The sequence below is a fragment of the Limanda limanda genome, chromosome 21, assembly GCF_963576545.1.
Source record: "Limanda limanda chromosome 21, fLimLim1.1, whole genome shotgun sequence".
Taxonomy (NCBI): domain Eukaryota; kingdom Metazoa; phylum Chordata; class Actinopteri; order Pleuronectiformes; family Pleuronectidae; genus Limanda; species Limanda limanda.
The window spans coordinates 3,906,690-3,928,697 of NC_083656.1; the positions used below are offsets into that span (position 1 = coordinate 3,906,690).

The 22,008-nt window shown below is 40.1% G+C and overlaps 2 pseudogenes; both read left to right on the top strand.

The window, feature by feature from the left end:
- The first annotated feature begins 1,081 nt into the window (after positions 1–1,081).
- Positions 1,082–7,950, top strand: LOC133028177 (5-hydroxytryptamine receptor 3A-like; annotated as a pseudogene).
- Positions 7,951–14,408: 6,458 nt separating this feature from the next.
- LOC133028178 (5-hydroxytryptamine receptor 3A-like) lies at positions 14,409–21,304 on the top strand (annotated as a pseudogene).
- Positions 21,305–22,008: the final 704 nt, after the last annotated feature.

The following is a 22,008-nucleotide window of genomic DNA, read 5'->3' on the forward strand; positions in this document are numbered from 1 at the left end:
CCCACTGCTTCTTCAAATGTGAAAGGCGATCTGGAAAATGTCTGCGCCTTATATATTGTCTGAATCGTACATTTTACAATTTAATCTCCATCAAATTGTGTTCTTTTGGGGACTTAATGACTTTTGTTGCTTCTGCCTGAATTACACTAAGTTATATATTTATTTGACTGTGAATAAAGATGTACCACTTGGCTCCACTTCCTCCTGTTGTACATTAATAAAGCTGAAATATCTTTGGTAAATCGGTGCAGCCATCTTGTTCTTAATGGTCTCTCAGTGATCACAACCACTGGAAACTAGAACAGACATTTGTGAGCACCTTCTGATGATACACACGCAGACACACACACAGACACACACATACACACACACAGTGAACAAGCTGAGAAACCGTTGCATAAGAAAGCTGCAAATAAAAAGCAACTGATTATTAAGCTTTTCATTGATTGAACAAATTGTAAAAGTCACCATTTAAATGTCTGTGCAACAAATAAATAGCTCGATTTCAGATGAATGAGGGATAATTTAAAAAAACGAATTAGTGAATAGAATGTATAATAAAAATTGTTAATGATGGATTCATTTCTTGTCTGTAAATTATTTTAATTTTTTATCATATTTATATAATATTGTTTTTATATAATTATCTATTCGTTGATGAATTAAACAGCAGATGTTACTGCTTATTTTCTTATTGTACAACCAATGATTAATTTATGTCATGATAACTGATAATCAAAAAGTAGTTCAACATATACAAGGGCTCTGAAGTTCCAATATGAATATAAATAATGTATTATTATATTTATTATATTACTGAGTGGACAATGGACGGGAGCAGTATTAGAAATTGGTTGGACTGTGAATATCTGCCCAGTGGGGGAGTGGTCAGTGATTCCTAATGTTTCACTCATTTGGTTTTTTCCAGATTCAAGACAGAATAAAAGGAAGTGCTGGACTCTCAGTGTGTCTGTTCCTCTGCCTGTGAGACGAGCTGGAGTTTTGACTGCAGAGTAAAGTTGTTGGACACTTTGCCTTCACACCTCCGCCCACAAGGTCCTGCTCCTCTGCTGCTGGACTCATGATGCTTGTCGGCTTCTTCTGCCTGCTCGTCCTCTCCGGTGAGTTTTCTGAATCCAGTCTAAAGAACAATTTGCTGAAGAGTTCATTCCTTGACATTTTAAAGTTTTAATGTCATTTTGAACTCTACAAAGTCAGTGTCAGGCTTTTCAGCTCTAATGTAAAGTATAACCAGAAAAAGATGATAATAGTGCATAGTGTATTATTTGGTTATTATTATATAATACCAATAATTGTTTATCATATAATATAATATGTATATTTTTGTATTTCTTTTAAGATATTTTCAAATATGATGCAAGATTAAGGAAATTGTTTTATACACGATAGAACAGATTACATTTTTTTATTTTTAATGAAATGTTAGCATTGTTTCATTTTTCAATTATTAGATATTTTTAAATTTACTTTATATTTTGAGTTCCGCTAGATAACGCCTCCAGAGTGTCAGAGACTAAATACATCTGGACAAATCAACTTCCAACTGTAACTTCTCCTATTGCAGTCGGATCAAATATCACTCTTCAATTAATATTGAATTAAAAGTCTGCGAGTGCTTTGTCTGAATCAGAGTTTTTTAGACTGAGTGCAGCTTTGCCAGGATTCTATCAACATGCATTAGTCTGTGTCTCACAGATGGATCTCAAATGGAGAAGCTATTTAGACAGAGAACAAAATTATTCTGTGGTCAGTTGCCTTGCCACCTGTCGCGAACATCCATTATTGTGAGCTGGTGATTATTATATGGACCGTTATCGGAAGTTTGATAAAAGTTTCATAATCCTCATTTGGACAGACACCTCTTTTCTGTCCGGGGACGAATATTTTCCGGCAAAACTCTAAGTGCATCATATAAACTTAAACTGAAACAGCTTTTTAAGAAGATTTGACCATATTAACTGTACTTTTGTGGTCATTTGATGTATTTTAAAGGCCTGTATATGCAGAAGAATTGTAAATAACATATGTTTTTTCCCCTATCTTTATTAAAGAGCCTTGTCTTTCCGTTTGAGAGCAGGACTTATTAATCCCACGTTCAGATTCAGTGATGTTTTCAATCAGAGTCCCTGCTGGTGCTTAGATTTTCTCTGCTTGTGCACAAAATGTGCGGTTGCACTCGGATTCCAGTGTAAAACAGTAAACTCAGCTGTGATTCATGCTTCTACACAAATAAACATTCAAACAAAACAGCAAATTCAATGAATGTCGACACCAGGGGCGTTTCTAGGATTGAAAGAAAGGGGGGGCTTAGCCTCTAAGGATGCTGAATGTTTGCGCGCGCAGCGTGACAACACAAATATGAACTTTTCTCAAATAGAGAGAAATAATTTTCCTGCTTGTAAAGGAAAGACGGATATACTAGTTTTCATATCCGCGTCACTCCCAAATCCTACTTCTAAAGGGACCACACACAATGGATGGAGAATGGACCTGCCAGTGTCAACTTCTGAGTTGTTTATTTGTTGTATTATGAGCAGAAGGGAATAAGATACACAAAACTACATTTAAATTATTTCAAAAATAGAATCCAATGCACAGGAGATTTTAGAAAATGTAATCATGTTTCCATGGCCATAGTCATACCATTGATAAAACATGAATGTTCAGTGCATTCCATTCCCGCTCACTGGAGACATTTTCTAACAAAATAGCTAGCTAGCTAGCTTAGTGTTAACATAGCTCATTACAATATTCCCTTTCATTTGCTTCAAGTAAACCTAAATTTAAGCAGGTAACAATCTTTAACAACTACAGATAGCCACATTCTGTAACTACCTGTACTTACAATTTCACTTTGTGCATCATTTACTATGAGCTAAACTCCTTGGCTGTAATCCTGCTCTCTTGATGAGAGACCTTACTTGGCAGAGTGAGAAAGCCAGCGCAGCAGACTCCCCAAGGTCCTAGTGCCCGGTCTTTTATTGTTAAGTATGATGAGAGGCTATTGGATTGTAATTTGAAGGGGGAGAAAACATACAAACCAGAAACGCACTCACATACGTAGCATGTTAGAGTTATAAATAACTTTTCCATGTGTAAAACAATAGTTTAATTTAAAAAAAATAAATGTAAAAAAAAAAAATTAAAAAAATCCCAATAATTATTTGGGGGGGCTGAAGAACATTTTAGGGGGGCTTCAGCAACGCCCTAACAACGCCCCTGGTTGACACAAACAAAACAGAAAATGTTTCTCTAATATATTTTTACATCATCTCTCTCTCGCTCAATGTGTCTCTTTCTGTCTCCCTGTTTTCAGCCGTGGACGTGGCGTCCTCGGAGAAACTGTGCAGTTACCAGGATGTTTTAAACCACCTGAACTTAAGCAAAAACAATGAGCTGTTCTACATGACCCGGCCGGTCAAAGACTACAGACTGGCCACCAACGTCTCCCTGGACATTCTGCTCTACGCCATCCTGGACGTGGTGAGTGTGTTTTTGTTTCAGGAACTGTTTTATACTTCCCAGGGTTTTAGTTGTCCTTTGTTTGGTCATCAATAAGCAGCTTTCTGTTTAAAAATGCATTTTTATGATCGTTTTGCTTCTTCATACTTATGATTTTGCTTCTTCATATAGAGAGAAACTGACCAGACCTTCATTCCATATGTCTGGATGTTCATGGTGAGTTTTCTTTTTTTATTTATCCTCTCTTTGTTGGAAACTCAGATCTCCCTACCCTCGTTATGTTCCCTCTCTGCTCGTTCTCGACTTTGCTGTTGGTTTTTCCCGTGTAGACGTGGGAGAGTCAGCACATTTCATGGAATCCCGATGACTTCTGTGGTATTGAAAATATTTCTATTCCCAATGAAGTCTTATGGAAGCCGGATCTCATCATTGAAGAGATGTAAGTGGCAGATTGATTTCATACTGAGACAGTGGTTGGATTCATGAGTGTTTTGTCACTGTTGAGTTGTTTTAAATAAAACAGACCATAATATCTATGATGTGTGTTACAGGACAGAAAAGGATCGAGCTCCTCCGAGTCCTCACCTCACGATCAACAGTGACGGACTGGTCCATGTGCAGAACGACCTGATGCTGGTCAGCACCTGCAGGATGCACGTCTACAAGTTCCCCTTCGACACTCAGAGCTGCAACCTCTCCTTCAGGTCCATCATCCACCCTGGTGAGCCACACACACACACACACCAGTGTTAATTTCGTTGACGATAACGATAACGAAAAATATTCGTTAACGCCCCTTTTCCCATGACGAGACGAAGACGTAACAAAATGATTCTTTGAAAATAAAAATTATGACGAAATCTATTTTAATTTTCGTTAACGAGACGAGACGAAACGAAAATGTTGGCGGTTGACTAAGTCACAACAATTTTTAAAAACATAATCGTATCAGGCCGTCATGAAGTACCCGGAGCGGCGAGTGTGTGTGTCTGTGTGTGTGTGTGTGCGTGTGTGTGTGTGCGCACCGGTCCCGAGGCTCCGCCCCCTGCCGCAGCGCACTCGCTCAGAGAGACACAGTGAGATCAGAGCTCGTTCACATGAAGCAGGCCGGTCACTGACTCACCGGTTGCTTCTTAACTATGGAAACAGTGAAAACACAGAGTTTCTCTGGTCTCAGCTGCTCTGAGATCAGCGCCGCAGCTTCTGGATCAGAGCAGAGGCTGCAGCTGGTTTCTACCGAGCTCCAGCTTCCTCCTCCGGTCTGATTCGCTTTCACTTTTTGTTTTCACATTTCGCCAACGCCAACTAAAATATATAGGCTGCAGCTATATGTTTTTATTTATTTCAAAATAGGGTACTTCTTATTTCATACATTTCCCACAAATATGGGGATGACTCAAATAACCCTACATAGTTCTGTGTTTAATTTATTTCAAAGTAGGCCTACACTTGCCTGTGTATTTTCTTCTCCTCTTCATAAGCATTTGGTGTTTCCCTTTGTTGTAACAGGTAAAAATAAATAAAATGTTTTCTTTATTGTTGTTCTATAATTTCATAAATGCAATAATCTACAGATTAGTATAGTATAACTTTATATAACATTTTATCAGCTTTGTTATCAAATATGTTTTGCGGCTCCAGACAAATTTTATTTGGTGGAAGAGGGGGCAAAATGGCTCTTTTGATAGTAAAGGTTGCCGACCCCTGCTATAGACCTAGGAGGGACATCTAATGGACAACCTAAGTACTGAAAGCTAGACTAGTATGCAGTTGTAGACACAACACAGGGGGTCCCTGGACCTGAGAAGGGAAGAGAAGGAGTTTAATGTGGCTATTAAATGTGACTAAAACTAGACTAAAATCTAATTTGTTTTCGTCGACTAAAACGAAGAAGGACTAAGAACTAAGAAGGATAAAAATGACTAAATGTGACTAAAACTAATATGCATTTTCGTCAAAAGACTAAAACTAAATCAAAAATAGCTGCCAAAATTAACACTGACACACACACACAAACACACACACACACACACACACACACACACACACACACACACACACACACACATGCACACACACACACTACTACAGAGGCACTTTAACTAATGTGTAATGCTAAGTGGTTCCAGTATCATCTTCTGATGGATTCTTTATTAATAGGATGAGTTTTACAATTTCTGCATTAAAGAAATAAGGCAACTGAACATGTTTAATCTGTAGGCAATTTGACAGAGTTTATTTGTACTTTTACTTGAGTAAAAGGTTTGAGTACTTATCTCACCACTGCCTATTTTACATATTTTCTTTCTTAATCTGCCACTGTCACAGTTTTATGACAGTTTAATCACAACTTTTTGTTTATCTTCCATCTCAGCTCAGGAAATCCATATTTTTTACAACTCCAGCTCTAAAGAGGCCACAGAGGAATCCAAGGAGTTGATGCGGACGCAGTACGAGTGGCTGTTCAACGACATAAAGGTCTGCAGTGAGACCATCAACTCGTTTGACGTCATCATTTACACTGTAAGTATCACAGGCTGCAGTTTACTTCAGGCCCAATAGTTGTAGGATGAATTGTGTTACCGGCACATCCATTAGTCACGTAGGATCCGATGCATCTGAGCTCACACACAACAGTGAGGTAATCTTGTGCTGGAGGACAAATACCACTGGAGTGCAGCAGAAACAAGACTTTGAGGATATTTAGATATTGTCTACTTTTTATGAGCGGCACTTTCTCTCTCTACTGCGTCTTTACCTTTTTGTCTCTTTCTGTCCTTGCAGTCGACGCTCTCGTTGAAATGTTACACATCGTCTTGATCTCCATTCGTTAAACATGACTCTTTTAGAAAGCACCAGCTGCAGAATTACCACAACTAGAAATAAACAGCTGTCACTCAACATGATAAAAAGCAAGAGCAGATTGTTGCAGGAAGCTGTGAACGAGATTCTGCAGTTGAATCTTTCTCAGACTCGCAGGAGCTGGAAGATCAACTAACCGATGTTTGAACGACAGATCAACATGAAGAGGAGGTCCATCCTCTACATCGTCAACTTCCTTCTGCCCGTCCTCTTCTTCCTGTTTCTGGATTTGGCCTCCTTCCTGATCTCAGACAACGGCGGCGAGAAGCTGAGCTTCAAGGTCACCGTGCTGCTCGCCGTCACCGTGCTGCAACTCATCCTGAACGATATCCTGCCGGCCTCGTCCAACAGGATCCCTCTCATTGGTAAAGGCTTTGCAGGGATAGAGAATTGGACACATTTCATCCAGTTTGAAGTTATTAATCTGTGTATATGACGCGGCCCTCTCTCTTCAGCGCTTTACTGCATTGGGGTTTTCGGTCTGATGATGCTCAGCCTCCTGGAGACGATTGTGGTGATGTACCTGATGGCGAAAGACTCGGCACCACAGGAGGACAAAGCGGAAAAAGACATATGCCTGAAGGAGGACAAACGAGGCCAAGTCAACTTCCACAACTGTGAAGAAGGTGAGATTCACTGAAGGTTTGAATATCTGCACAGGTAGTGTCTCCACTAAGGTCACTGTGAAAAGACGGTGGGTTGAATTCATGTTTTCAGCCCTGAAGACAGTTGGACACCTGCAGCTCGTTGCTCCAGCTGCTGTCAGTTAGATTTAGGAAACTGATATCTATGAGTGTTTGTAATTTGTAAATATTTCATGTGAATGTGAATTTTGGACCTTTGTGGAGGTTTCACTGACATTCTAGTTAATTATGTAATTGCTAATAATCACTTTCTTGTGTCGGATATGTTCTTCCAGAAGAGAAGAAATGGAGTCGATGTGATATTTCTGCTGATGAAACTCCAACTGAACGGCTGAAGGTTTGGATTTCATAACACTTTACATATGAAGCCTTGAACTCATAGACTGTAAGTAAAGATGGACGACATGACGACTCTCCAACAGTGACACAGACCCTGTCTCCTCCATGTTAGCAGATGGGACATGTACCAAACTAAAAAGGTCAAAGCACAAATAAATGACCTATCATGACTGACATCCATCTTTATTTACAGTCTCCGCTCCAGCTACATAACACAAAACAAATTCAAAATGGTTTTAGGTTAAATTACCTGAGTTAGAACAAATAAGTCGTTTTGAAATCTGCCATCCCTCTCTACTGTACTGAGAAATCTGTACGTCAAACCTTATAGCTGACGATATGTTTGGGTTCATGATAATAAATCATACTTTTCAAATAATCCCGGTTTCAGCTCAGCAGCAGCCGGATGACGGACGAGTCCCCGAGCGCTGAGAAGCTCGCCGATGATCTGAGGGAGGCGGTCGAGACTCTGACTCTGCTCCTCAACAGGAAGGAGGACGGGAAACCCGGATACTGGACCAGAAAAACTAGAATCATCAACAAAGTCTTCTTTGCTTTCTATCTCACAGCTGCCACGCTGTTTTTAGTCTGTATGTTCTTCAACTGGAACACAGGACATTAATTATAACGCTATATACTGATGATACCTGCACATCTAGTTCAAGTTGCATTAAAGGTTCGGCTTGTAGAATTTGGTGACATCTGGTGGTGAAGTGTCATGTTGCAGCTAAATACCCATCACATCACCTACCCATTCTAGGGTAAAGGATTATTTTACATTCAATTACCAATTATAATAGATTCCTTTCACCTAAATCTTACACACTGGACCTTTACCGAATTATATTCTACCATTGAGCAGTAGATTTATATATTTGAAATGTAACATGCATAATATAACAAATAAGCATGCCAATGTAAACAGATTTGCATCATACATGCTCTCTCAGGTGCGGGTAAAATCATAAAACATGAGTCTTTCCTTGTTTTCTGCATCTTAAAAATAATCGTATTTAGCTATTTGCTTACATTGAATAAAAGTCCTGTCATGTAACAGACTTTGTAATAAGTGCGCACCAATGCCAAAGGCCCAACAGTCCATAGGTATCTGTCCCCTCAACATGTCTGATTCTTTATCATTCCCTATAGGAGAACGGCGATTATAATAACATTAAATAAAGTGAAAATACTCCTGGATCTAACCCCCTGATGTGGATCTTTTGTGTCTCCTCCACCAAGGTTCATGGTAACTAATAGTTTCGGCTTAATCCTGCTATTTGATAAACAAACAAGCATAGACGAAAACATAAACCTCCACTGCGGAGGTGGTTAAAACCAGGAGAAATGTATTTAACGTGTATTTTGAAGTTTTAGTCCTGTCCACTAACACGGAGGAGGCAGGGTTTATTATACAACCAGCCACCAGGGGGCAATCAAGACGCTTTGGGGGGAGTAGTCATGTTGTTCATCTTTATAAAACAAATGACCCGACACACAAATGAACCAAAGTGTGTGTGAGTGTGTGTGTGTATATGTGTGTGTGTCTGTGTGTGGGAGTGTATGAGAGAGAGGAATGGTCCCTCACTTTGCCCCGCCCACTTCCAGTGTCCCACTAGTGTCAACACATCTGGTCAGTTTGCCTCCAGCGTTTGCTGCACAAGCGTCTCACACACTCTGATGCATCTGAGGCCAGTGATGCTCGGTGGCGTCCTCCTCCTCCTGCTCCTCCTCTCAGGTGAGTCCTGTGGCGTCTGAGTCGATGCTCATTATCCACGTTATCCTTATTATCCACAGGCCTCGCTGTGAACAGCTTTTAATTGAAACTGCTCTCTTCCTCATCTGTGGTCAGTTCGGACTAATGCTTCATTATTAAAAGGTTCCTGTCGTGTGTGACTCTGAAGAGGTCTGTTTTTGTAGTTATTTCTTCATTAGAGGTTCATTACAATCGACAAAGTGAAAATATCTGATGCATAAATCAGTGTTATCTGGATCTTTTGTTGCAGATAAACCCAGAGATGAAGAATCAAACAGAGGAATGGAAAAGGCGACTTTCATTAAAGTGCACATATTCATAGTTTCTTGTACTTTCTAAACATGTTCGCAGTTTTTAAGTTTTTCGCAGGATTTCGTCTTGGCCGCTGAAGTGTCCGTGCTCTTTGGTTTGCTCTCCGGCCGCGCCTTGTGTTTTCTATAAAGCCTTTTAAATGAACTCAAACTAAATTATTGATTATCGGGTCTATGTGGGTTTTTCTTGGTGCTTCCTCGCACAGTTTAATTACATGGAGACTAGGAATTGGGTTAATTGGAAACCAGAACAAGCTGTCGGGTTGAAGGGTGTTTCTACAGAGAGGAGCAAACATTTAAATAAAGACTTTGCATTATAAAAATCAATACTGTTTCCTGTCAGTTAAATACAAAACTGTTAAAAATACAAGAGAAAGCTGCTGGTTTAGCTTTGAACAACATGTATTAGTTTGACGTGGACGTAGCAAACATGTAGAATTTAATGATAACATTTATTTGGGGGTAGTGTCGTCGCTATCGCCAACATCCGTCCTTCTCATTATGGATCTACGTCACCACAAACACTGCGTATAACCACAAACGTCATGGTGGCGCTACAGGTAAAAGTCAGAGGATCAACTAAACTAGTGAGGATATTTTGAACGGGACCCAATAATAGGGTTTAAGAGTAGACTGAAAACCTTTCTTTTTGATAAAGCGTGTAGTTAGAGCTAATTAGTGCGGCAGAACGTAACTTGTTCTATTTTCTAAAATAGGAAGCGTTTAGTTCAAAAAAGGCATAGAGGTATATATGTCTGATCTACTGAGTGGGCCACATGGTTTTCATCGTACTACCATACAAACCAGTAGCCAGTCAGATTTACCTTGAGCTTCAGTGTACCCCCAAGTTCGGCCTGTATCATTGTATGATTACAAGGCAAAAACCCCTGATGACGCTAATACGCAGAGGGAATTTATGACACACGGAGCTTCTCTTTCCAGCTTCTCCTTCCTCTTCTCCATCCCTGTCCCCCTTCCCCGGAATCCCTTTGCTCTATCTCCCGCAGATCCAGGGCCTCTGTGGCTCGTACCATGGATTACGATTTGTGGATCGCGCATCAGAGGTCGCAATGCTGGATCCAGTATGGCGGATTCTATATCGTGCGGGCTGATCGTAGAGGGAATGGCGGATCCTTCGTCGCATTGGCATCGGATGGCGGTGGACCAGGACCGAGGCGGCAGCCCATGATGGATCCTAATAAGCGGCCGTGGACGATGACTGTGGACTAAAGTGGCCTCTGATCAGGATGGTGGATCATGATCCTGATGGTTGCTGACCATAGACTTGACATACCGTATCGAAGTTATCCTTCAAAATGTTTACCCTATCAATGCTGCTTAAAAACTTTAATCTTGATGTTTTCCTACACTTGACACCCATTGCACTTCTGTCTGTCCTGGGAGACGGATCCTCACATGTGTCTCTCTCTGAAGTTTCTACATATTTTTACCCTGTTAACAGTTTTTTTTGTTTTGTTTTTCCTGACTCTTGCTGAGGGTTTAGGACAGGGGATGTCACACCATGTTAAAGCCCTATGAGAGGAATTGTGATTTGTGAATATGGGCTATACAAATAAAATTTGATTGATTGATTGATTGAATAATATCTTTATAGGCACCATTTAAAACATGCAACAGATAAAACCTACAACACTGAAGCGTGTTCTTTAGGGGCGGCGGTCCTCTGCGGCTCAGGGGGTGAAGCGGGTCGTCCCCCTGGACGGAAGGTAAGTGGTTCGAGCAGGACTGCCGGTGTGGGCCTTCCCAGATGTGCCTCTGGGGATGATGCATAATAGACAAGCGTTGTTTGTAAGTGTGTGTAAATGTGACTTTTAGCATAAAGCACTTTGAGTGTTTAAAGTGACGAGAAAAGAGATCGATTATCGATTTCTAAACAATAGGAAATTGCCAAAGGTCCAAAATGTTCTACATGAACCGAGCTGTTAAAAGCTACAAGACGCCCACAAAGGTCTACTGGGATTTGCTGCTCTATGCCATTCTAGAAGTGGTAAGTTGTCATTATAGTTGTTTAGTCCAAGAAGGCTGCATTGGTCTGTTTTCTCTGTTTGTCTCTCACATCACAGAATCACATTATATCTGGTGGCCATTTATGTGCATTATCTATATGCCTCACATTAGACTCATCCTGTCTGTGGTTAGGAAGCGAGAGCTTTCAAATGAAGATTAATGTTTTATAATTTATTCCCATAAATTTGTCATGTCCCCACTTGCCTGGAGGATTGAGAATGAAGTTATATAATATCCTGACTTACAGGAAATAGTGAGGAAAAATCAGGGGATCAGCGTCGTCTGACCGGTGTCACAGCAACTTCTCCTTAAGTTATCTTGCAGGTATTATTCCTTATTTCCGTGCACTGAGGTTTACTGAACGTGTAAAAGCGTTTATCGCTGTGGTGATGTTGGTGCATGTGTAGTTTTTGAGGCAGCTGTGATGTTTCTCCACGTGTCCAAGCAGGACCAAGAAGGACAAAGCTCCTCCCACAAGGACTACCCCCTGAGCCACAGCCATTAGTCCATCCATCCAATCCATCCGTCCCTTTTGCAAAGAGTCAACAAAGTCTTCTTCATTTTCTACGTCATAGTGTTCACCGTGTTTTTATTTTGGCTCTTTTTAATGTGGAAATCCGAGTGATTAATGCAAACTACAGACTCAGAGCATATAAGCATACAACATAATTCAATTTTCTTAATAATCTGGTTTACAATTGTTTGCATAGCTGCTTTCAGACTGAACTGCCTTTTCCACAACTGTATCTGCTGCTCTACAGGCTCCTGTTCTGGACATTCTCCCACTGCTTCTTCAAATGTGAAAGGCGATCTGGAAAATGTCTGCGCCTTATATATTGTCTGAATCGTACATTTTACAATTTAATCTCCATCAAATTGTGTTCTTTTGGGGACTTAATGACTTTTGTTGCTTCTGCCTGAATTACACTAAGTTATATATTTATTTGACTGTGAATAAAGATGTACCACTTGGCTCCACTTCCTCCTGTTGTACATAAATAAAGCTGAAATATCTTTGGTACATCGGTGCGGCCATCTTGTTCTTAATGGTCTCTCAGTGACCACAACCACTGGAAACTAGAACAGACATTTGTGAGCACCTTCTGATGATACACACGCAGACACACACACACACACACACACACACACACAGTGAACAAGCTGAGAAACCGTTGCATAAGAAAGCTGCAAATAAAAAGCAACTGATTATTAAGCTTTTCATTGATTAACAAATTGTAAAAGTCACCATTTAAATGTCTGTGCAACAAATAAATAGCTCGATTTCAGATGAATGAGGGATAATTTAAAAAAACTAATTAGTGAATAGAATGTATAATAAAAATTGTTAATGATGGATTCATTTCTTGTCTGTAAATTATTTAAATTTTTTATCATATTTATATAATATTGTTTTTATATAATTATCTATTCGTTGATGAATTAAACAGCAGATGTTACTGCTTATTACCGCTACACTGGCTTCCTGTTAAATCTAGAATAGAATTTAAAATTCTCCTCCTCACCTTCAAGGCCCTTAATGATATGGCACCTCTTTACCTTAAAGAGATGTTAGTTCCATATCAACCTACTAGAGCACTCCGATCCCAGAACTCAGGTTTACTTGTTGTCCCTAAAGTCTCTAAAAGTAGAGTAGGAGCCAGAGCTTTTAGCCATCAAGCCCCACTGCTGTGGAATAATCTCTCACTTTCAGTTAGGGAGGCAGACACGCTCTGTTCGTTTAAAAGTAGACTCAAAACCTTCCTTTTTTATAAAGCTTATAGTTAGAGCTAATTTGTGCGATGTTCCAAATTTGATTAAAAGGCAAAAACCCCTGATGATGCTAAGACGCACAGGGAATTTATGACACAAGACACACGGAGCTTCTCTTTCCTGCTTCTCCTTCCTTTTCTCCATATTTATCACATCAAGATAATTCTTATCTGATCAGTACATGTTACTAACTTGACCCCTTTTCCCGGAGTTTCTGTGCCTTAGCGCCCGCGGATGCAGGGCCACAGCTGTGGCCGCACCATGGATTATGATTGTGGATCGCGTGTCGGAGGTCGCAATGGTGGATCCAGTTCGGTGGATTCTGTATCGTGCCAGCTGATCGTCGTTGTAATGGAGGATCCTTTGTCGCGTTGGCATCGGATGATGAGGGACCACGACCGAGGCGGCAGCTGATAATGGATTCTAACTGGCGGCGGTGGACAATGACTGTGGATTATAGTGGATCCCATCCTGATGCTGGATCGTGGTCTTGCTGCTGGCCAGAGACTGTGATTGCAGCGGGACTGCCTGACACATAGTATTGAAAAATGTTTAGCCTAATGGATGCTGCTAAAAATCCTGATGATGTTTTCTTACACCTGACATCTATTGCACTTCTGTCCGTCCTGAGAGAGGGATCCCTCACATGTGGCTCTCTCTGAGGTTTCTACATATTTTTACCTGTGAAAAGGGTTTTTAGTAGTTTTTCCTTACTCTTGTTGAGGGTTAAGGACAGAGGATGTCACACAATGTTAAAGCCCCATGAGACGAATTGTTATTTGTGAATGTGGGCTATACAAATAAAACTTGATTGATTGATTGATTTTCTTATTGTACAACCAATGATTAATTTATGTTATGATAACTGATAATCAAAAAGTAGTTCAACATATACAAGGGCTCTGAAGTTCCAATATGAATATAAATAATGTATTATTATATTTATTATATTACTGAGTGGACAATGGACGGGAGCAGTATTAGAAATTGGTTGGACTGTGAATATCTGCCCAGTGGGGGAGTGGTCAGTGATTCCTAATGTTTCACTCATTTGGTTTTTCCCAGATTGAAGACAGAATAAAAGGAAGTGCTGGACTCTCAGTGTGTCTGTTCCTCTGCCTGTGAGACGAGCTGGAGTTTTGACTGCAGAGTAAAGTTGTTGGACACTTTGCCTTCACACCTCCGCCCACAAGGTCCTGCTCCTCTGCTGCTGGACTCATGATGCTCGTCGGCTTCTTCTGCCTGCTCGTCCTCTCCGGTGAGTTTTCTGAATCCAGTCTAAAGAACAATTTGCTGAAGAGTTCATTCCTTGACATTTTAAAGTTTTAATGTCATTTTGAACTCTACAAAGTCAGTGTCAGGCTTTTCAGCTCTAATGTAAAGTATAACCAGAAAAAGATGATAATAGTGCATAGTGTATTATTTGGTTATTATTATATAATACCAATAATTGTTTATCATATAATATAATATGTATATTTTTGTATTTCTTTTAAGATATTTTCAAATATGATGCAAGATTAAGGAAATTGTTTTATACACGATAGAACAGATTACATTTTTTTATTTTTAATGAAATGTTAGCATTGTTTCATTTTTCAATTATTAGATATTTTTAAATTTACTTTATATTTTGAGTTCCGCTAGATAACGCCTCCAGAGTTTCAGAGACTAAATACATCTGGACAAATCAACTTCCAACTGTAACTTCTCCTATTGCAGTCGGATCAAATATCACTCTTCAATTAATATTGAATTAAAAGTCTGCGAGTGCTTTGTCTGAATCAGAGTTTTTTAGACTGAGTGCAGCTTTGCCAGGATTCTATCAACATGCATTAGTCTGTGTCTCACAGATGGATCTCAAATGGAGAAGCTATTTAGACAGAGAACAAAATTATTCTGTGGTCATCTGCCTTGCCACCTGTCGCGAACATCCATTATTGTTAGCTGGTGATTATTATATGGACCGTTATCGGAAGTTTGATAAAAGTTTCATAATCCTCATTTGGACAGACACCTCTTTTCTGTCCGGGGACGAATATTTTCCGGCAAAACTCTAAGTGCATCATATAAACTTAAACTGAAACAGCTTTTTAAGAAGATTTGACCATATTAACTGTACTTTTGTGGTCATTTGATGTATTTTAAAGGCCTGTATATGCAGAAGAATTGTAAATAACATATGTTTTTTCCCCTATCTTTATTAAAGAGCCTTGTCTTTCCGTTTGAGAGCAGGACTTATTAATCCCACGTTCAGATTCAGTGATGTTTTCAATCAGAGTCCCTGCTGGTGCTTAGATTTTCTCTGCTTGTGCACAAAATGTGCGGTTGCACTCGGATTCCAGTGTAAAACAGTATACTCAGCTGTGATTCATGCTTCTACACAAATAAACATTCAAACAAAACAGCAAATTCAATGAATGTCGACACCAGGGGCGTTTCTAGGATTGAAAGAAAGGGGGGGCTTAGCCTCTAAGGATGCCGAATGTTTGCGCGCGCAGCGTGACAACACAAATATGAACTTTTCTCAAATAGAGAGAAATAATTTTCCTGCTTGTAAAGAAAAGACGGATATACTAGTTTTCATATCCGCGTCACTCCCAAATCCTACTTCTAAAGGGACCACACACAATGGATGGAGAATGGACCTGCCAGTGTCAACTTCTGAGTTGTTTATTTGTTGTATTATGAGCAGAAGGGAATAAGATACACAAAACTACATTTAAATTATTTCAAAAATAGAATCCAATGCACAGGAGATTTTAGAAAATGTAATCATGTTTCCATGGCCATAGTCATACCATTGATAAAACATGAATGTTCAGTGCATTCCATTCCCGCTCACTGGAGACATTTTCTAACAAAATAGCTAGCTAGCTAGCTTAGTGTTAACATAGCTCATTACAATATTCCCTTTCATTTGCTTCAAGTAAACCTAAATTTAAGCAGGTAACAATCGTTAACAACTACAGATAGCCACATTCTGTAACTACCTGTACTTACAATTTCACTTTGTGCATCATTTACTATGAGCTAAACTCCTTGGCTGTAATCCTGCTCTCTTGATGAGAGACCTTACTTGGCAGAGTGAGAAAGCCAGCGCAGCAGACTCCCCAAGGTCCTAGTGCCCGGTCTTTTATTGTTAAGTATGATGAGAGGCTATTGGATTGTAATTTGAAGGGGGAGAAAACATACAAACCAGAAACGCACTCACATACGTAGCATGTTAGAGTTATAAATAACTTTTCCATGTGTAAAACAATAGTTTAATTTGAAAAAAATAAATGTAAAAAAAAAAAATTAAAAAAATCCCAATAATTATTTGGGGGGGCTGAAGAACATTTTAGGGGGGCTTCAGCAACGCCCTAACAACGCCCCTGGTTGACACAAACAAAACAGAAAATGTTTCTCTAATATATTTTTACATCATCTCTCTCTCGCTCAATGTGTCTCTTTCTGTCTCCCTGTTTTCAGCCGTGGACGTGGCGTCCTCGGAGAAACTGTGCAGTTACCAGGATGTTTTAAACCACCTGAACTTAAGCAAAAACAATGAGCTGTTCTACATGACCCGGCCGGTCAAAGACTACAGACTGGCCACCAACGTCTCCCTGGACATTCTGCTCTACGCCATCCTGGACGTGGTGAGTGTGTTTTTGTTTCAGGAACTGTTTTATACTTCCCAGGGTTTTAGTTGTCCTTTGTTTGGTCATCAATAAGCAGCTTTCTGTTTAAAAATGCATTTTTATGATCGTTTTGCTTCTTCATACGTATGATTTTGCTTCTTCATATAGAGAGAAACTGACCAGACCTTCATTCCATATGTCTGGATGTTCATGGTGAGTTTTCTTTTTTTATTTATCCTCTCTTTGTTGGAAACTCAGATCTCCCTACCCTCGTTATGTTCCCTCTCTGCTCGTTCTCGACTTTGCTGTTGGTTTTTCCCGTGTAGACGTGGGAGAGTCAGCACATTTCATGGAATCCCGATGACTTCTGTGGTATTGAAAATATTTCTATTCCCAATGAAGTCTTATGGAAGCCGGATCTCACCATTGAAGAGATGTAAGTGGCAGATTGATTTCATACTGAGACAGTGGTTGGATTCATGAGTGTTTTGTCACTGTTGAGTTGTTTTAAATAAAACAGACCATAATATCTATGATGTGTGTTACAGGACAGAAAAGGATCGAGCTCCTCCGAGTCCTCACCTCACGATCAACAGTGACGGACTGGTCCATGTGCAGAACGACCTGATGCTGGTCAGCACCTGCAGGATGCACGTCTACAAGTTCCCCTTCGACACTCAGAGCTGCAACCTCTCCTTCAGGTCCATCATCCACCCTGGTGAGCCACACACACCAGTGTTAATTTCGTTGACGATAACGAAAAATATTCGTTAACGCCCCTTTTCCCATGACGAGACGAAGACGTAACGAAATGAATCTTTGAAAATAAAAATTATGACGAAATCTATTTTAATTTTCGTTAACGAGACGAGACGAAACGAAAATGTTGGCGGTTGACTAAGTCACAACAATTTTTAAAAACATAATCGTATCAGGCCGTCATGAAGTCCCCGGAGCGGCGAGTGTGTGTGTCTGTGTGTGTGTGTGTGCGTGTGTGTGTGTGTGCACCGGTCCCGAGGCTCCGCCCCCTGCCGCAGCGCACTCGCTCAGAGAGACAAAGTGAGATCAGAGCTCGTTCACATGAAGCAGGCCGGTCACTGACTCACCGGCTGCTTCTTAACTATGGAAACAGTGAAAACACAGAGTTCCTCTGGTCTCAGCTGCTCTGAGATCAGCGCCGCAGCTTCTGGATCAGAGCAGAGGCTGCAGCTGGTTTCTACCGAGCTCCAGCTTCCTCCTCCGGTCTGATCTGCTTTCACTTTTTGTTTTCACATTTCGCCAACGCCAACTAAAATATATAGGCTGCAGCTATATGTTTTTATTTGTTTCAAAATAGGGTACTTCTTATTTCATACATTTCCCACAAATATGGGGATGACTCAAATAACCCTACATAGTTCTGTTTTTAATTTATTTCAAAGTAGGCCTACCCTTGCCTGTGTATTTTCTTCTCCTCTTCATAAGCATTTGGTGTTTCCCTTTGTTGTAACAGGTAAAAATAAATAAAATGTTTTCTTTATTGTTGGTCTATAATTTCATAAATGCAATAATCTACAGATTAGTATAGTATAACTTTATATAACATTTTATCAGCTTTGTTATCAAATATGTTTTGCGGCTCCAGACAAATTTTATTTGGTGGAAGAGGGGGCAAAATGGCTCTTTTGATAGTAAAGGTTGCCGACCCCTGCTATAGACCTAGGAGGGACATCTAATGGACAACCTAAGTACTGAAAGCTAGACTAGTATGCAGTTGTAGACACAACACAGGGCATCCCTGGACCTGAGAAGGGAAGATAAGGAGTTTAATGTGGCTATTAAATGTTACTAAAACTAGACTAAAATGTAATTTGTTTTCGTCGACTAAAACTAGACTAAAATGTAATTTGTTTTCGTCGACTAAAACGAAGAAGGACTAAGGACTAAGAACTAAGAAGGATAAAAATGACTAAATGTGACTAAAACTAATATGCATTTTCGTCAAAAGACTAAAACTAAATCAAAAATAGCTGCCAAAATTAACACTGACACACACACACAAACACACACACACACACACACACACACACACACACACACACACACACACGCACACACACACACATGCACACACACACACTACTACAGAGGCACTTTAACTAATGTGTAATGCTAAGTGGTTCCAGTATCATCTTCTGATGGATTCTTTATTAATAGGATGAGTTTTACAATTTCTGCATTAAAGAAATAAGGCAACTGAACATGTTTAATCTGTAGGCAATTTGACAGAGTTTATTTGTACTTTTACTTGAGTAAAAGGTTTGAGTACTTATCTCACCACTGCCTATTTTACATATTTTCTTTCTTAATCTGCCACTGTCACAGTTTTATGACAGTTTAATCACAACTTTTTGTTTATCTTCCATCTCAGCTCAGGAAATCCATATTTTTTACAACTCCAGCTCTAAAGAGGCCACAGAGGAATCCAAGGAGTTGATGCGGACGCAGTACGAGTGGCTGTTCAACGACATAAAGGTCTGCAGTGAGACCATCAACTCGTTTGACGTCATCATTTACACTGTAAGTATCACAGGCTGAAGTTTACTTCAGGCCCAATAGTTGTAGGATGAATTGTGTTACTGGCACATCCATTAGTCAGGTAGGATCCGATGCATCTGAGCTCACACACAACAGTGAGGTAATCTTGTGCTGGAGGACAAATACCACTGGAGTGCAGCAGAAACAAGACTTTGAGGATATTTAGAGATTGTCTACTTTTTATGAGCGGCACTTTCTCTCTCTACTGCGTCTTTACCTTTTTGTCTCTTTCTGTCCTTGCAGTCGACGCTCTCGTTGAAATGTTACACATCGTCTTGATCTCCATTCGTTAAACATGACTCTTTTAGAAAGCACCAGCTGCAGAATTACCACAACTAGAAATAAACAGCTGTCACTCAACATGATAAAAAGCAAGAGCAGATCGTTGCAGGAAGCTGTGAACGAGTTTCTGCAGTTGAATCTTTCTCAGACGCGCAGGAGCTGGAAGATCAACTAACCGATGTTTGAACGACAGATCAACATGAAGAGGAGGTCCATCCTCTACATCGTCAACTTCCTTCTGCCCGTCCTCTTCTTCCTGTTTCTGGACTTGGCCTCCTTCCTGATCTCAGACAACGGAGGCGAGAAGCTGAGCTTCAAGGTCACCGTGCTGCTCGCCGTCACCGTGCTGCAACTCATCCTGAACGATATCCTGCCGGCCTCGTCCAACAGGATCCCTCTCATTGGTAAAGGCTTTGCAGGGATAGAGAATTGGACACATTTCATCCAGTTTGAAGTTATTAATCTGTGTATATGACGCGGCCCTCTCTCTTCAGCGCTTTACTGCATTGGGGTTTTCGGTCTGATGATGCTCAGCCTCCTGGAGACGATTGTGGTGATGTACCTGATGGCGAAAGACTCGGCACCACAAGAGGACAAAGCGGAAAAAGACATATGCCTGAAGGAGGACAAACGAGGCCAAGTCAACTTCCACAACTGTGAAGAAGGTGAGATTCACTGAAGGTTTGAATATCTGCACAGGTAGTGTCTCCACTAAGGTCACTGTGAAAAGACGGTGGGTTGAATTCATGTTTTCAGCCCTGAAGACAGTAGCTCTTTGCACCAGCTGCTGTCAGTTAGATTTAGGAAACTGATATCTATGAGTGTTTGTAATTTGTAAATATTTCATGTTTCATGTGAATGTTGGCCCTTTGTGGAGGTTTCACTGACATTCTAGTTAATTATGTAATTGCTAATAATCACTTTCTTGTATCGGATGTGTTCTTCCAGAAAAGAAGAAATGGAGTCGATGTGATTTTTCTGCTGATGAAACTCCAACTGAACGGCTGAAGGTTTGGATTTCATTACACTTTACATATGAAGCCTTGGAATCATAGACTGTAAATAAAGATGCACGACATGACGACTCTCCAACAGTGACACAGACCCTGTCTCCTCCATGTTAGCAGATGGGACATGTACCAAACTAAAAAGGTCAAAGCACAAATAAATGACCTATCATGACTGACATCCATCTTTATTTACAGTCTCCGCTCCAGCTACATAACACAAAACAAATTCAAGGGTTTGAGGTTAAATAACCTGAGTTAGAACAAATAAGTTGTTTTGAAATCTGCCATCCCTCTCTACTGTACTGAGAAATCTGTACGTCAAACCTTACAGCTGACGATATGTTTGGGTTCATGATAATAAATCATACTTTTCAAATAATCCCGGTTTCAGCTCAGCAGCAGCCGGATGACGGACGAGTCCCCGAGCGCTGAGAAGCTCGCCGATGATCTGAGGGAGGCTGTCGAGACTCTGACTCTGCTCCTCAACAGGAAGGAGGACGGGAAACCCGGATACTGGACCAGAAAAACTAGAATCATCAACAAAGTCTTCTTTGCTTTCTATCTCACAGCTGCCACGCTGTTTTTAGTCTGTATGTTCTTCAACTGGAACACAGGACATTAATTATAACGCTATATACTGATGATACCTGCACATCTAGTTCTAGTTGCATTAAAGGTTCAGCTTGTAGAATTTGGTGACATCTAGTGGTGAAGTGTCATGTTGCAGCTAAATACCCATCACATCACCTACCCATTCTAGGGTAAAGGATTATTTTACATTCAATTACCAATTATCATAGATTCCTTTCACCTAAATCTTACACACTGGACCTTTATCGAATTATTTTCTACCATTGAGCAGTAGATTTATATATTTGAAATGTAACATGCATAATATAAAAAATAAGCATGCCAATGTAAACAGATTTGCATCATACATGCTCTCTCAGGTTTAGGTATAATCACAAAACGTAAGTCTTTCCTTGTTTTCTGCATCTACAAATAATCCTATTTAGCTATTTGCTTACATAGAATAAAAGTCCTGTCATGTAACAGACTTTGTAATAAGTGCGCACCAATGCCAAAGGCCCAACAGTCCATAGGTATCTGTCCCCTCAACATGTCTGATTCTTTATCATTCCCTATAGGAGAACGGTGATTATAATAACATTAAATAAAGTGAAAATACTCCTGGATCTAACCCCCTGATGTGGATCTTTTGTTTCTCCTCCACCAAGGTTCATGGTAACTAGTAGTTTCGGCTTAATCCTGCTATTTGATAAACCAACAAGCATAGACGAAAACATAAACCTCCACTGCGGAGGT